This window comes from Drosophila montana, unplaced genomic scaffold, assembly GCF_035044405.1.
Source record: "Drosophila montana isolate Dmon_TW-CO22-7 unplaced genomic scaffold, ASM3504440v1 contig_2817_1, whole genome shotgun sequence".
In the NCBI taxonomy this organism is placed as follows: Eukaryota; Metazoa; Arthropoda; class Insecta; order Diptera; family Drosophilidae; genus Drosophila; species Drosophila montana.
Genome location: NW_026997688.1, coordinates 1 through 13,672, shown reverse-complemented (window position 1 = coordinate 13,672; position 13,672 = coordinate 1). Strand labels below are relative to the sequence as shown.

The window sequence follows — 13,672 nt, the reverse complement described above, 5'->3', positions numbered from 1 at the left end:
TTGACTTTCCGTATGCTCGTTGACACACGCATTAAACCAACATAAAGTGCACCGATCCGCGCCTGCGTAGCAGGGGGGGGAGTGCTGCTAGGTTGTTGGTATTTTTATTCAACATTCATATTTAGTATAATATTTGATTGAATTTTTTAGCGCCTAAGTTTTAACATTTCTGTTAACTTACAATTTAACATTATGTTATTTACAGGCACACATTAACAAGTCCCATCACTAGGACAATTTAACATTGAAAAAGGTAAACAAGTTTACCGCTGTTAACAGGCACAGCTGTTTAAACAATTGTGTCTTGTAAAAGGTAAGTAAAAATGAAATTTAATTATGATTATCTTATATTTATGCTGCATCGTTTTTTGACTTTCCGTATGCTCGTTGACACACGCATTAAACCAACATAAAGTGCACCGATCCGCGCCTGCGTAGCAGGGGGGGGAGTGCTGCTAGGTTGTTGGTATTTTTATTCAACATTCATATTTAGTATAATATTTGATTGAATTTTTTAGCGCCTAAGTTTTAACATTTCTGTTAACTTACAATTTAACATTATGTTATTTACAGGCACACATTAACAAGTCCCATCACTAGGACAATTTAACATTGAAAAAGGTAAACAAGTTTACCGCTGTTAACAGGCACAGCTGTTTAAACAATTGTGTCTTGTTAAAGGTAAGTAAAAATGAAATTTAATTATGATTATCTTATATTTATGCTGCATCGTTTTCTTTTCAGGTTGTCTTCATGCTGCATTGTTGGAGAAGGTGGGCAGTATGCATCTTTGCACTCTTCAGACGGCTTGAGTAACATGGCCAATTTGACCATAGCGACTGCTTCAAACAGTGAGTAGCTGTGTGTTGTTTAAATAATATTTAATTTAAACATACACCCTTGCAGATCATCCTGTGTTAAAGGCCTAGCGTGTAGCGGCTGCTGCCACCATGTCGTCTGTTCGTCATCCAGCGGAATATGTTTTGTAGTCTGACCAACTGGAGTCGCCATGTTGACCAGCGCTGATCTAAGTGCCACAAATTCGCACACAAAGTGCGCAGGAGCAGTTGTCGCCAGATTGATCGCCACTGTGTTGGATATTGCAGCCTGAGTTGCTGCAAACGTGCTAAGCGCTGTCGTCTAGTAGTATGCAACAGAAAATAGTTTCTTGTAGCATGCCTTCTGTCTCTGAATCTTTGTTGCAGTTGCCGTTCGACCAGACGCCATTGAAGTGGGAGCTGTCCAGTTGACTGATTTGTGCGCTGCATGCGCCTAAACGGGACGCTGATGACAAGTTCAGCAAGTGCCTCGCCATATTGTACCCCTGCTATGCCGACGATTGCGTGCCTCACAGACGAGCTGATAGCCGGCGCCGCATTGGTTGCCTGTGCTGTTGTTGTGTTTGTGTGAGTGCGCGTCGTCGGGGAAATGCCCATTTCGCTGTGATTGGCTGCTGCAGAGTTCGCTGGAAATATAAAAATACTCGTTAGTGGCACGGCTTCTCGCTGTGCTGGTGACATAGCGAAGTACGCTTGCATTGCCAGACGTCTTGCTTGTAGTCGCTCTTCTATCCGCTGTAGTGCCTGTTCTCTTTGCGCATATATTTGTGGCGACTCTTGATATGACCGATGCGCCTCCTGTCTGTCTAGTTCTTCTCTTTGTTGCCTCTCTATTCGCAGCTGTACGCGTAGCCTCTGTTCTGCTTCTCGTTGTTCGACGCGCTGCTGTTGGTAACTTCTTTGCCTATTAAGGCGATCTAAAACGCTTTGCTGCAGAGCAGTTAGTGGTCGTTCAACAGGCCTTGCATATATAGGTAGGCGTGCCGCAATTTCTGCTGCACGTTGCTGTTGCTCTAACAGTTGCTGCTCACGCTGTCGCTGCACATGTGGCATATGTCTTTGTAGCATTCGGCTGTATCTTTCCCTAACTAGACGCTGCGGTACATATGGGTTTGTTGCCAGATTTTTAGCCAGAAAGTTGCTGTGATTTAGAAGGCGCTGCACATATTTGGCACATGACTCGTTGTAGACGTCATCTACGCTTGCAATCTGCAGATCATTGCTTATGGTGCTATTGCGCACATACCATGGCGCACCTACAATCGATCTAAGAATTTTGTTTTGCATAGTCTGTATGCGATCCATTTGTGTTTGACTTGCAAGTGGCCCCCAAACGGGCAAGGTATATTGCCAGATTGGCGCGATAAGCTGCTTATAGATGATAACTTTGGTTTGGAGGGGTAGTTGGCTGGTGCTATCAATCAGCCATTGCATTTTTTTCCATCTCGTTCTCAATTTGTTAACTACAGCAGATATGTGCCTATTAAATTGCAGCTTTGTATCCAATTGTACACCAAGATATGTGTGCACCGTTTTGTTAAGTAGCGCTTGTCCACCTATATGTGCAGATTGGGCATCTGGCTGCATTTGGAGGCTACGTAGAGTGTGCATGACGTGTACTGTCTTGTTTGTGTTTATTGTGATGCACCATTTAGTGGCCCAAGCCGACAAGATTTCAAGATACTCGTTCATTCGATTGACTGCATTTGCCTGCGTTCTGCCTACTGTGAGTATGACGGTATCATCTGCATATGTTGCTAGCAGTGTTTCGTTGCGGTAAATATACCTCACGTATCCAGTTGTTGGGCTTATTGGCCCCGGAATCGGCATGTCAGCTGTATATAGCGTATAGAGCACAGGACCAAGTACGCTTCCTTGCGGCACTCCAGCCGCAATTTGCTTAGTGCTAGATCGGATCCCACCACTGCATTCAACCATGAATGTTCTCTCGGCAAGGTAGTGGCAGACAACATTATATATAGCATACGGCAAGATCATTCGTAGCTTATATCGTAACCCGTCATGCCATACTCTATCAAAAGCCTCTTGAATATCCATATATGTAGCAGCACAATATTGATGCCTTTCATATGCATTGAGTATGAATTGCGTGACTCTGCCGATCTGCTGGTCTGCTCCGTGTTCGCTGCGAAAACCAAATTGATGTTTTGGAATAGCATCAATAAACCCTTCTGATTCGTACATACGTCTTAGCAGCAGGTGTTCGAATATTTTTGACAGGCCGGACAGCAGACTTATTGGTCTATATGAGTTTAGTTGCTCCTGTGGCTTGCCAGGCTTAGGAATCATAATGACCACAGCACACTTCCATTTGTTAGGAAAGTAGCCCAAGCGCAGTATGCTATTATAAATAAGCGTAAGATACTGAACAGCAGCTAACGGCAGTGCCTTTATAGTCCGATTGTCAATAGTGTCGAGTCCCGGAGACTTTTTACGTTTGAGCACCTTAATTTCTGCTGATACCTCAGCATCTGTTATTGGACGAAAATGCATTTCTGCGTGCGTTGGGGGAAGCAGAAGTTGACTCGAAATGTGCTCTCTGTCGGTTGTAGAAGCAGTGATAATGGGCTTGAATCTCTCTTCTAAGTTTTGAGCAAACGCTTCCGCTTTTTCCTGTGTAGTTTTGCACCACACGTTGCTTTCTGCTGCGCTGCTACCAAGTTGTATAAACTTTTTTACTGGCACATTTGGCGCAGGCTGCCGTTTAATGCCATTTGTTAGTCGCCACAGCTTTTGAAAGTTGTAACGGTCACTAGGATCTATTGACTCAAGCAAGTTATTCAGTCGCCTCTCCTTAGCTTCTTTTAGAGTTCTTCTGACCCGGTTTGCGAGACTGTCATGGATTCTTTTGGCTAGTGGGTGTCGATTCACAAGAAAATGGCGTTTGAGCAGTCTTTTGGCCATAATCATCAGTTTCAGAGATCTGCTGAGTGGGCACTGGTTCTGCGCTTGTCCGCGATTTTGGATTGCGTGAGAATTTGTTGCAAATTGTGCGGCTGCTCGAATATTGCGCTCAAAAATATCTGTGGCATCCTCGATATCTGCTGCTGTATGAATTTCTGTATCCAGCAAAACATGTTGGTTAAGCCAGGTTTGAAAACGATTGACATTCGCATTAAGTGGCAGTAGATAGCACCTTGACTTGTTGAATGCCGGGCTTTCAAGAAGTTCGATTAACAGCGGGAGATGATCAGAACCAAGGTCGTGTGTAGCGCTTATTTGTAGAAGTTCTCGCTGCAATCCCTTATAAACGGCAAAGTCTATGGCTGATGGCGATTGTCTAGCATTGTATGGGAAATGTGTTGGGGACCCAGTTGCAAGAATCTCACAATTGTTTTGCTGGACGTACCTGAGAAGGTTACCACCTCTTCTACAGGATCTAGCATTACCCCACCAGTAACTTTTCGCATTCCAGTCTCCAGCTATGATGAACTTGTTGCCAAGCTCACGAAGAGCAGCAAACAAGTCATCTTCAAGTTCAATCAGAGGCGGGCAATATACTGCTGCGATGTTAATAGCAGACCCATTGAGCAGAGTAATTTTAATTGCAGTGCACTGCATTGATATAGCGTTAGTGAGAGGGAGAGCGATATGCTGTAGACTGTGCTTGACCAGTATAGCTGTGCCTCCTCGTCGTCTATTAGATGGGTGATGTGCTTGGTATGCGTAGTAGCCTTCTATCTTTATTTCGTCTGTGCCACGCATGTGAGTTTCAGCTATAATCATGATGTCAATTTTGTTCTGAAGAATAAATGCCTCCATTTCTAGCATTTTATTTCGCAAGCCACATGCATTCCATGAGGCAATTTTGAGCCCGTTTGACCTGCAATTTATGCTGTCTTGGCGGACTATGTTGGGCGTGTGGCTGTTAGACATTTTGTTTGCTAGTTTTTTTTGACTTTCCGTATGCTCGTTGACACACGCATTAAACCAACATAAAGTGCACCGATCCGCGCCTGCGTAGCAGGGGGGGGAGTGCTGCTAGGTTGTTGGTATTTTTATTCAACATTCATATTTAGTATAATATTTGATTGAATTTTTTAGCGCCTAAGTTTTAACATTTCTGTTAACTTACAATTTAACATTATGTTATTTACAGGCACACATTAACAAGTCCCATCACTAGGACAATTTAACATTGAAAAAGGTAAACAAGTTTACCGCTGTTAACAGGCACAGCTGTTTAAACAATTGTTTTTTTCTGTTTTAGGTTGAGCAGGAGACCGGGTCGGATGAGACGAATGGGAATCGGGATCCAGGACACCGAGCATCGAGTACCGAGCGTCGGGCATCGAGCATTCTCATCGCACAGAGAGCGAGCGAGTGTTTGAGTATGCATGGTCGTGGTGGCCTGGAGGGCCCGAGACATGGCGAGGCAGCATTAAAGGTGCCTACTAGCTCATGCTCGTCAACCGCTCCAAACCATCACGGGTATGCAGACCCACACACAGGCCACTATCCTGCAGCGGTACAAAGTATCCCTTAGCCCACCGTCACACACCGAACCAATCCCCCCTCCAGAGTTTATTGATATATACTTCCTTAATTCTATACATATTAAATTTTTGTGTGTTGTGATATGTTTATGTGTATATACATGTTTAGGAATTTGTGTGTGTCGTGTATGTTTTACAAAATTATATGAATTTGCCAACTTGATATTCATACCATTTGTGCAAAAAATTCATATTTAGTAAATAAAAATTCAAGTGTATAGAAGAAGTATACAGTTGGAGTGGTGTGCGGCGTCAGCAAATCTGGTTCGCCATAAGCCAGCATTATTGAAAAGAGTCAAGCAAATTGATGAGAGAATTTATTTAATGGAGTTTATGAAAATAATAATTTTTCGTTGTGATTTGTGTGGATTTGATGTATGAAAAAATGGAGAAATGTTTCCTGTTTCTTTACTGATAATGCATTGGACTCGGCGCATGAATACACACTGTGTGTGTGTTCCCAATTGTATGGTGTGTGTGTCTGCATTGCCCGAAACATAGGGTTGGCAAATGAACAGAGGACACACACACAGGGCCACTCCACAATTCACAACTGTGATTTGTCATGTCCGTCCTGTGTTAATTGTTGGATTTTTGTTTTCCCAATTTAAAAAATCTCCCTATCCACTGTTTCCCACATCAAAATCAGATAAATAACACCGCAGTTGATAAGAAAATTGATGTTATTTTAGCCGAGTACCTTCTCTCGGTTCATTTAAATTTCAATAATTTAAATATATTTGCACTGGCTGTCATCAAATGCGTGTTGGCTATGATTAAATATTTGCGATGCGGGATAAAAAAGATGGTTGAGATGGAGAAGTTTTTAGCAAGTGGAATTTGAATTGGCAGATTCATTGGTGAGAAGAGGCAATGATAAGCATATTGTTTTTTTTTTTTTTTTTTTTTAACAATATATATCTGCCTGTTGCGATGATATATATAAGACGGCGACCCAAAACTATACCTTGGCTAACCGTGGGTTAGTGGTATGATTCGAGTGGTTTTCCGCGGACGCCATCTAGTGGACCATGCGGATACGGTAGTTTTTCCTGGAGGCCCAATAGGTATAGCGGGGATTTGGTACGTTTTGTTGTTTGTAGTCAACAGACTGTTCGTTGGTAGTATTGGTGTGTAGCCTGTGTGGGTTTGTGTTTTTTTGCTTAAGTTTGCTCACATGGGCCGCTCAGTTCCAATCAGACTGAGCTCCCAGTACCCGAGTCAAACATTGGAAAAGCTGTTTTTTAGGTTGGTTATTGGCAGGGTGGTCTGCAGTTTATTGTTTTGCTTATGTTTGCTCACATAGGCCGCTCAGTTCCAATCAGACTGAGCTCCCAGTACCCGAGTCAAACATTGGAAAAGCTGTTTTTAGGTTGGTTATTGGCAGGGTGGTCTGCATTTTATTGTTTTGCTTATGTTTGCTCACATAGGCCGCTCAGTTCCAATCAGACTGAGCTCCCAGTACCCGAGTCAAACATTGGAAAAGCTGTTTATAAAACTGGTACTTGGCAGAACGGTGTGCAGTGTGTGGATGGTTCAATGTTTCGGCTATTCCCAGTTTGTTTGCTTGGGCTGAGTATCCGTATCAAAAGTTGGTTTGCTTGCCAGGGTGTATTATCCAGCAGCATCAGTAAAAATTGACCTTAGGTCATGTTTTTTCATCATTGCTGCTGGTTTTTGTTGAGCTGGCAGTGGTTTGGTAGAGGGCTGGATGTGCTTAACGGCTGCACTGGTATTGTGTAGTTAAACATTGGTAAAGCTGGTTATAAGTTAGTTATTGGCAGAGTGGTCTGCGGCTTATTATTTTGTTTATGTTTGCTCAGATAGGCCGCTCAGTTCCAATCAGACTGAGCTCCCAATACCCGAGTCAAACATTGGTAGATCTGTTTATAGGTTGGTTATTGGCAGAGTGGTCTGCAGTTTATTATTTTGCTTATGTTTGCTCACATAGGCCGCTCAGTTCCAATCAGACTGAGCTCCCAGTACCCGAGTCAAACATTGGAAAAGCTGTTTATAAAACTGGTACTTGGCAGAACGGTGTGCAGTGTGTGGATGGTTCAATGTTTCGGCTATTCTCAGTTTGTTTGCTTGGGCTGAGTATCCGTATCAAAAGTTGGTTTGCTTGCCAGGGTGTATTTTCCAGCGGCATCAGTAAAATTGACCAGTTTTAGGTCATGTTTTTTCATCATTGCTGCTGGTTTTTTGTTGAGCTGGCAGTTGTTTGGTAGAGGGCTAGATGTGCTTAACGGCAGCACTGGTATTGTGCAGTTAATTTATCTTGAGTGTTGGATTATTATGGCGGGGGAGTTGGTTTGGCTTTGTTTTCAGGTTGTTTTGTAGGTTAATTCTGGTGTGCCCTTATTGTGTTAATTGATTTGTTATTAGCTGTATGCTGGCTATGTCTTGGAGTAAGCTAGGGTTGGGTTGGGTAAGCGTTTGGGTGATTGGGCCATTTGGTGGCCTTAGGGATTCGATGATTCGTTCGACTGTCTGTAGTTCGTTGTTCAGGGCTCGGAGTTCATGGTTGATTTGGTTTATTCTATTTGCGCTCATTGGGAAGCGAAGCGTGAAGTGCCTTTCTGTGGAGTCTGGGTCGTATGGAAGGCTTGAACGTAGTGTAGTTGTTCTTTGTAGTAGTTGTTGTTTGTGGTTTTGCAGTCTTTCATAGTAGTCTGCTTGTTGCAATAGCGTAAGTTGGTTATTTGTTGGAGGTGTTTGAGTAATGTATTGGCGTAGAGGTTTGATGTATTTGTTTACATGCTCAAGGTATCTTTCATGGCTTCTGGCTAGTCGGAATGGGATGTATGGTTTGGTAATTAGTTTTGTAATTTCTGTGTTTGAGTGGTGGCTTAGTTGGTTGGCATATTTGGTGGAGGATTTGTCATAGGTTTCCTCAAAAGTGGGGATCTTAAGGTCGCTGTGGAGGGTGCTGTTCCTAGTGTTCCAGGGGGCATTTGTGATTTTTCGGATCGTGGTGCTTTGGAAGACAGCAACTCGGTTGATCTGGGTTTGGCTAGTAAGAGCTCCCCAAATGGGTAGTGCGTAGTGCCATACGGGGGCAATGAGTTGTTTGTAGAGCAGGATTTTGGAGTTGGTTGGGAGTTTGCTGTTGCTGTTCAGTAGCCAGTCAAGTTTAGCTCTTTTTTTTTTTTTTTTTAACAATATATATCTGCCTGTTGCGATGATATATATAAGATGGCGACCCAAAACTATACCTTGGCTAACCGTGGGTTAGTGGTATGATTCGAGTGGTTTTCCGCGGACGCCATCTAGTGGACCATGCGGATACGGTAGTTTTTCCTGGAGGCCTAATAGGTATAGCGGGGATTTGGTACGTTTTGTTCTTTGTAGTCAAAAGACTGTTCGTTGGTAGTATTGGTGTGTAGCCTGTGTGGGTTTGTGTTCTTTTGCTTATGTTTGCTCACATAGGCCGCTCAGGTCCAATCAGACTGAGCTCCCAGTACCCGAGTCAAACATTGGTAAAGCTGTTTATAGGTTGCTTATTGGCAGAGTGGTCTGTAGTTTATTATTTTGCTTATGTTTGCTCACATAGGCCGCTCAGTTCCAGTCAAACTGAGCTCCCAGTACCCGAGTCAAACATTGGTAAAGCTGTTTTTAGGTTGGTTATTGGCAGAGTGGTCTGTAGTTTATTATTTTGCTTATGTTTGCTCACATAGGCCGCTCAGTTCCAGTCAAACTGAGTCCCAGTACCCGAGTCAAACATTGGTAAAGCTGTTTATACGTTAGTTATTGGCAGAGTGGTCTGTAGTTTATTATTTTGCTTATGTTTGCTCACATAGGCCGCTCAGTTCCAATCAGACTAAGCTCCCAGTACCCGAGTCAAACATTGGTAAAGCTGTTTATACGTTAGTTATTGGCAGAGTGGTCTGCAGTTTATTGTTTTGCTTATGTTTGCTCACATAGGCCGCTCAGTTCCAATCAGACTGAGCTCCCAGTACCCGAGTCAAACATTGGAAAAGCTGTTTATAAAACTGGTACTTGGCAGAACGGTGTGCAGTGTGTGGATGGTTCAATGTTTCGGGCAGTCCCAGTGTGTTTGCTTGGGCTGAGTATCCGTATCAAAAGTTGGTTTGCTTGCCAGGGTGTATTATCAGCAGCATCAGTAAAGTTGACCTGTTTTAGGTCATGTTTTTTCATCATTGCTGCTGGTTTTTAGTTGAGCTGGCAGTTGTTTGGTAGAGGGCTGGATGTGCTTAACGGCAGCACTGGTATTGCGTAGTCAAACATTGGTAAGGCTGGTTATAAGTTAGTTATTGGCAGAGTGGTCTGTAGTTTATTATTTAGCTTATGTTTGCTCACATGGCCGCTCAGTTCCAATCAGACTGAGCTCCCAGTACCCGAGTCAAACATTGGAAAAGCTGTTTATAAAACTGGTACTTGGCAGAACGGTGTGCAGTGTGTGGATGGTTCAATGTTTCGGGTATTCCAGTTTGTTTGCTTGGGCTGAGTATCCGTATCAAAAGTTGGTTTGCTTGCCAGGGTGTATTATCCAGCAGCATCAGTAAAATTGACCTAGGTCATGTTTTTTCATCATTGCTGCTGGTTTTTAGTTGAGCTGGCAGTTGTTTGGTAGAGGGCTGGATGTGCTTAACGGCAGCACTGGTATTGTGTAGTTAAACATTGGTAAGGCTGGTTATAAGTTAGTTATTGGCAGAGTGGTCTGTAGTTTATTATTTAGCTTATGTTTGCTCACATAGGCCGCTCAGTTCCAATCAGACTGAGCTCCCAGTACCCGAGTCAAACATTGGAAAAGCTGTTTATAAAACTGGTACTTGGCAGAACGGTGTGCAGTGTGTGGATGGTTCAATGTTTCGGGTATTCCCAGTTTGTTTGCTTGGGCTGAGTATCCGTATCAAGAGTTGGTTTGCTTGCCAGGGTGTATTATCCAGCAGCATCAGTAAAATTGACCTGTTTTAGGTCATGTTTTTTCATCATTGCTGCTGGTTTTTAGTTGAGCTGGCAGTTGTTTGGTAGAGGGCTGGATGTGCTTAACGGCAGCACTGGTATTGTGTAGTTAATTTTTCTTGAGTGTTGGATTATTATGGCGGGGGAGGGGTTTGGCTTTGTTTTCAGGTTGTTTTGTAGGTTAAGTCTGGTGTGCCCTTATTGTGTTAATTGATTTGTTATTAGCTGTATGCTGGCTATGTCTTGGAGTAAGCTAGGGTTGGGTTGGGTAAGCGTTTGGGTGATTGGGCCATTTGGTGGCCTTAGGGATTCGATGATTCGTTCGACTGTCTGTAGTTCGTTGTTCAGGGCTCGGAGTTCATGGTTGATTTGGTTTATTCTATTTGCGCTCATTGGGAAGCGAAGCGTGAAGTGCCTTTCTGTGGAGTCTGGGTCGTATGGAAGGCTTGAACGTAGTGTAGTTGTTCTTTGTAGTAGTTGTTGTTTGTGGTTTTGCAGTCTCTCATAGTAGTCTGCTTGTTGCAATAGCGTAAGTTGGTTATTTGTTGGAGGTGTTTGAGTAATGTATTGGCGTAGAGGTTTGATGTATTTGTTTACATGCTCAAGGTATCTTTCATGGCTTCTGGCTAGTCGGAATGGGATGTATGGTTTGGTAATTAGTTTTGTAATTTCTGTATTTGAGTGGTGGCTTATTTGGTTAGCATATTTGGTAGAGGATTTGTCATAAGTTTCCTCGAAAGTGGGGATCTTAAGGTCACTGTGGAGAGTGCTGTTTCTAGTGAGCCAGGGGGCATTTGTGATTTTTCGGATCGTGGTGCTTTGGAAGGCAGCAACTCGGTTGATTTGGGTTTGACTAGTGAGAGCTCCCCAAATGGGTAGTGCGTAGTGCCAAACGGGGGCAATGAGTTGTTTGTAGAGCAGGATTTTGGAGTTAGTTGGAAGTTTGCTGTTGTTGTTCAGTAGCCAGTCAAGTTTAGTTCTGCGGGCTTTTAATTTTGTGACAAGGTTTGCAGTGTGCTTGCAGAAGTTAAGTTTTTTGTCTAATATTACTCCCAGGTATGGATGTGAGTCTTTTGTTTCAATGGTTTGGTTCATTATTTTGGGTGCGATGACATGTATATTTTCGTTTTTGAGGGAGAACAGGACATGGGCCGTTTTGTTTGGGTTGATTTTGATGCACCATTTGTTTGTCCACTCAGTTAGAGGTTCGAGCATTCCCTCCACTTGACAGATGGCAGTAGTGGCCGTTCTTGCGGCAGACATGACAACTGTGTCATCAGCGTATGTGGCTAGCAGAGTTGTTATGTTTTGAGAGAGGTTAATTAGGTTGGTGTCGGGGGTGGGTAGGTCAGATGTATATATTGTATAGAGGATGGGTCCCAGGACACTGCCTTGTGGAACTCCAGCCGTGATGACTTTTGGAGTTGATCGGGCACCTTCATGGCATTCGACCATGAATGTTCGGTTGGTTAGGTAATGGCATATGGTAGCGTAGAGAATGGGGGAGAGGAGGGATTTTAATTTGTAGAAAAGACCTGGGTGCCAGACTCGATCAAAGGCTTCCTGTATGTCAAGGAAAACCGCTGAGCAGTAGTTATTTGCTTCGTAGGCTTTGAGTATAAATTGGGTAACTCGAGCTAGTTGTTGTTCAGTGTTATGTTTGTATCGGAAGCCAAATTGGTGGCTGGGAATAGCATTGGTGAAGTTTCTGGATTCATACATGCGTTTTAGGAGAATTCTTTCTAGGATTTTTGATAATCCGGATAGTAGACTGATGGGTCTATAGGAAGCAAGGAGTTCTGTAGGTTTTCCTGGTTTGGGAATCATGGTAACTATGGCTGTTTTCCATTGTTGTGGGAAGTGGCCAAGTCGTAGTGAATTGTTGAAAATTAGTATTAGGTATAGTAGGGCTCTATCTGGAAGTGCTTTGATAGTTTTGTTATCTATTCTGTCAAGTCCTGGGGCTTTGTTGTTTTCTAGTCCTTTTATTAGGTCTTTAACTTCTGGGAGTGTGACAGGGCGGAATCTGGGGTTGTCTGTTGGCGACGGGGTTGTTATTTGGCTTGTGATATTTTGGCGTTCTTCGTCTGTGTTTAGTAGGAAAGGTTTGAATCTTGATTCAAGATGGTTTGCGAATGCTTCTGCTTTTTCTAAGGTCGTTTTGCACCAGTTATTAATACTCTGGTTATTGTTTTGGCCTGTGGTAGTGTTGTGGCTTCTGACTGGTAGGTTGGGGGTGGGTTGTCTTTTTATTTGTTTAGTGAATCTCCATAGTTTTTGCATGCTGTACCTGTCTTTAGGGTCAATGCTTTGTAGGGTCCTATCTAGCCGTCTAGTTTTCTGGTCCTCTAGTGCTTTTTTGAGTCGCTTTGATGTGATTTTATGTAGTCTTTTGGCAGTGTTATTACGAAGTATGAGATGTTTATATTTAAAGTAGCGTTTAACTATTAGCATGTTTTGAATGCGTCTATTAGGTGTATAGTGTATTCGAAAACGACTGTTGATTGGGAGATGAGGGGATGTTGTTGAGGCATAGGTGGCTGCTTGGTGAATATTTCTGGTAAGTATGTCAACGGCGTCTTCAATGTCCTGCCCTGATGTTATTTCAGTGTTAAGATGTATGTTTTGGTCAAGCCAGAGTTGGAATTTTTTGGTGCTAGCATTAGCTGGAAGCATGGGTTTTTTAAAGGGTATGACCTCTGGTTTGCTCAGCAGGTTCATTAGGAGAGGGAGATGGTCAGAACCTAAATCAAGTGAGGATTTGATGTGTAGGCGGTCGTGTTGGATACCGCAGTAGATTGCGAAATCAATGGCCGAGGGCCTTTTTCGTTGGTCATATGGAAAGTGAGTGGGTGAGCCAGTGGCAAGGATATTGTAATTATGGGTCCTTAGAGAGGTGATAAGCTCGTTTCCTCGGTTACAAGCCCGCGTGTTACCCCACCAGCGGTGCTTTGCGTTCCAATCTCCGGCAATTAGGAACCTTGGTTCAAGAAGCTTAAAAATTAGGTTGAAGGCTTCACTAGTTAGGCCTCTTAACGGCGGGCAGTAGATGGCTGCTATTTTAAGGAGTGGTTGATCTGGAAAGGTGACGCAGATTGGTACACATTGTATGGCCAGGGTGCTGATTTTTGGGAGGGCCATGTGATCTATGTTACGATTAATAATGATCGCTGAGCCTCCTCTTCTTCTGTTTGTTGGATGGTTGGCTAGATATATATCATATTTCTTAATGGTAATGGAGTCTGAACTTGTTAGGTGAGTCTCTGAGACAAGGACAATGTCAATGTTGTATTGATGAATATGGTCTTCGAGTTCGGTGATTTTGTTTAGTATTCCACCTGCATTCCAGGTAATGATCCTAAGCTCACATTGTTGGTTATTATTGGGGTT

General features: G+C 43.2%; 1 long non-coding RNA gene across 1 annotated transcript; it reads left to right on the top strand.

The window, feature by feature from the left end:
• The first annotated feature begins 287 nt into the window (after positions 1-287).
• Positions 288-1,299, top strand: LOC135430042 (uncharacterized). Its single transcript, XR_010436522.1, has 3 exons — positions 288-313; positions 745-851; positions 907-1,299. It is a non-coding gene; the product is annotated as an uncharacterized LOC135430042 (long non-coding RNA).
• The last annotated feature ends 12,373 nt before the right edge of the window (positions 1,300-13,672 follow it).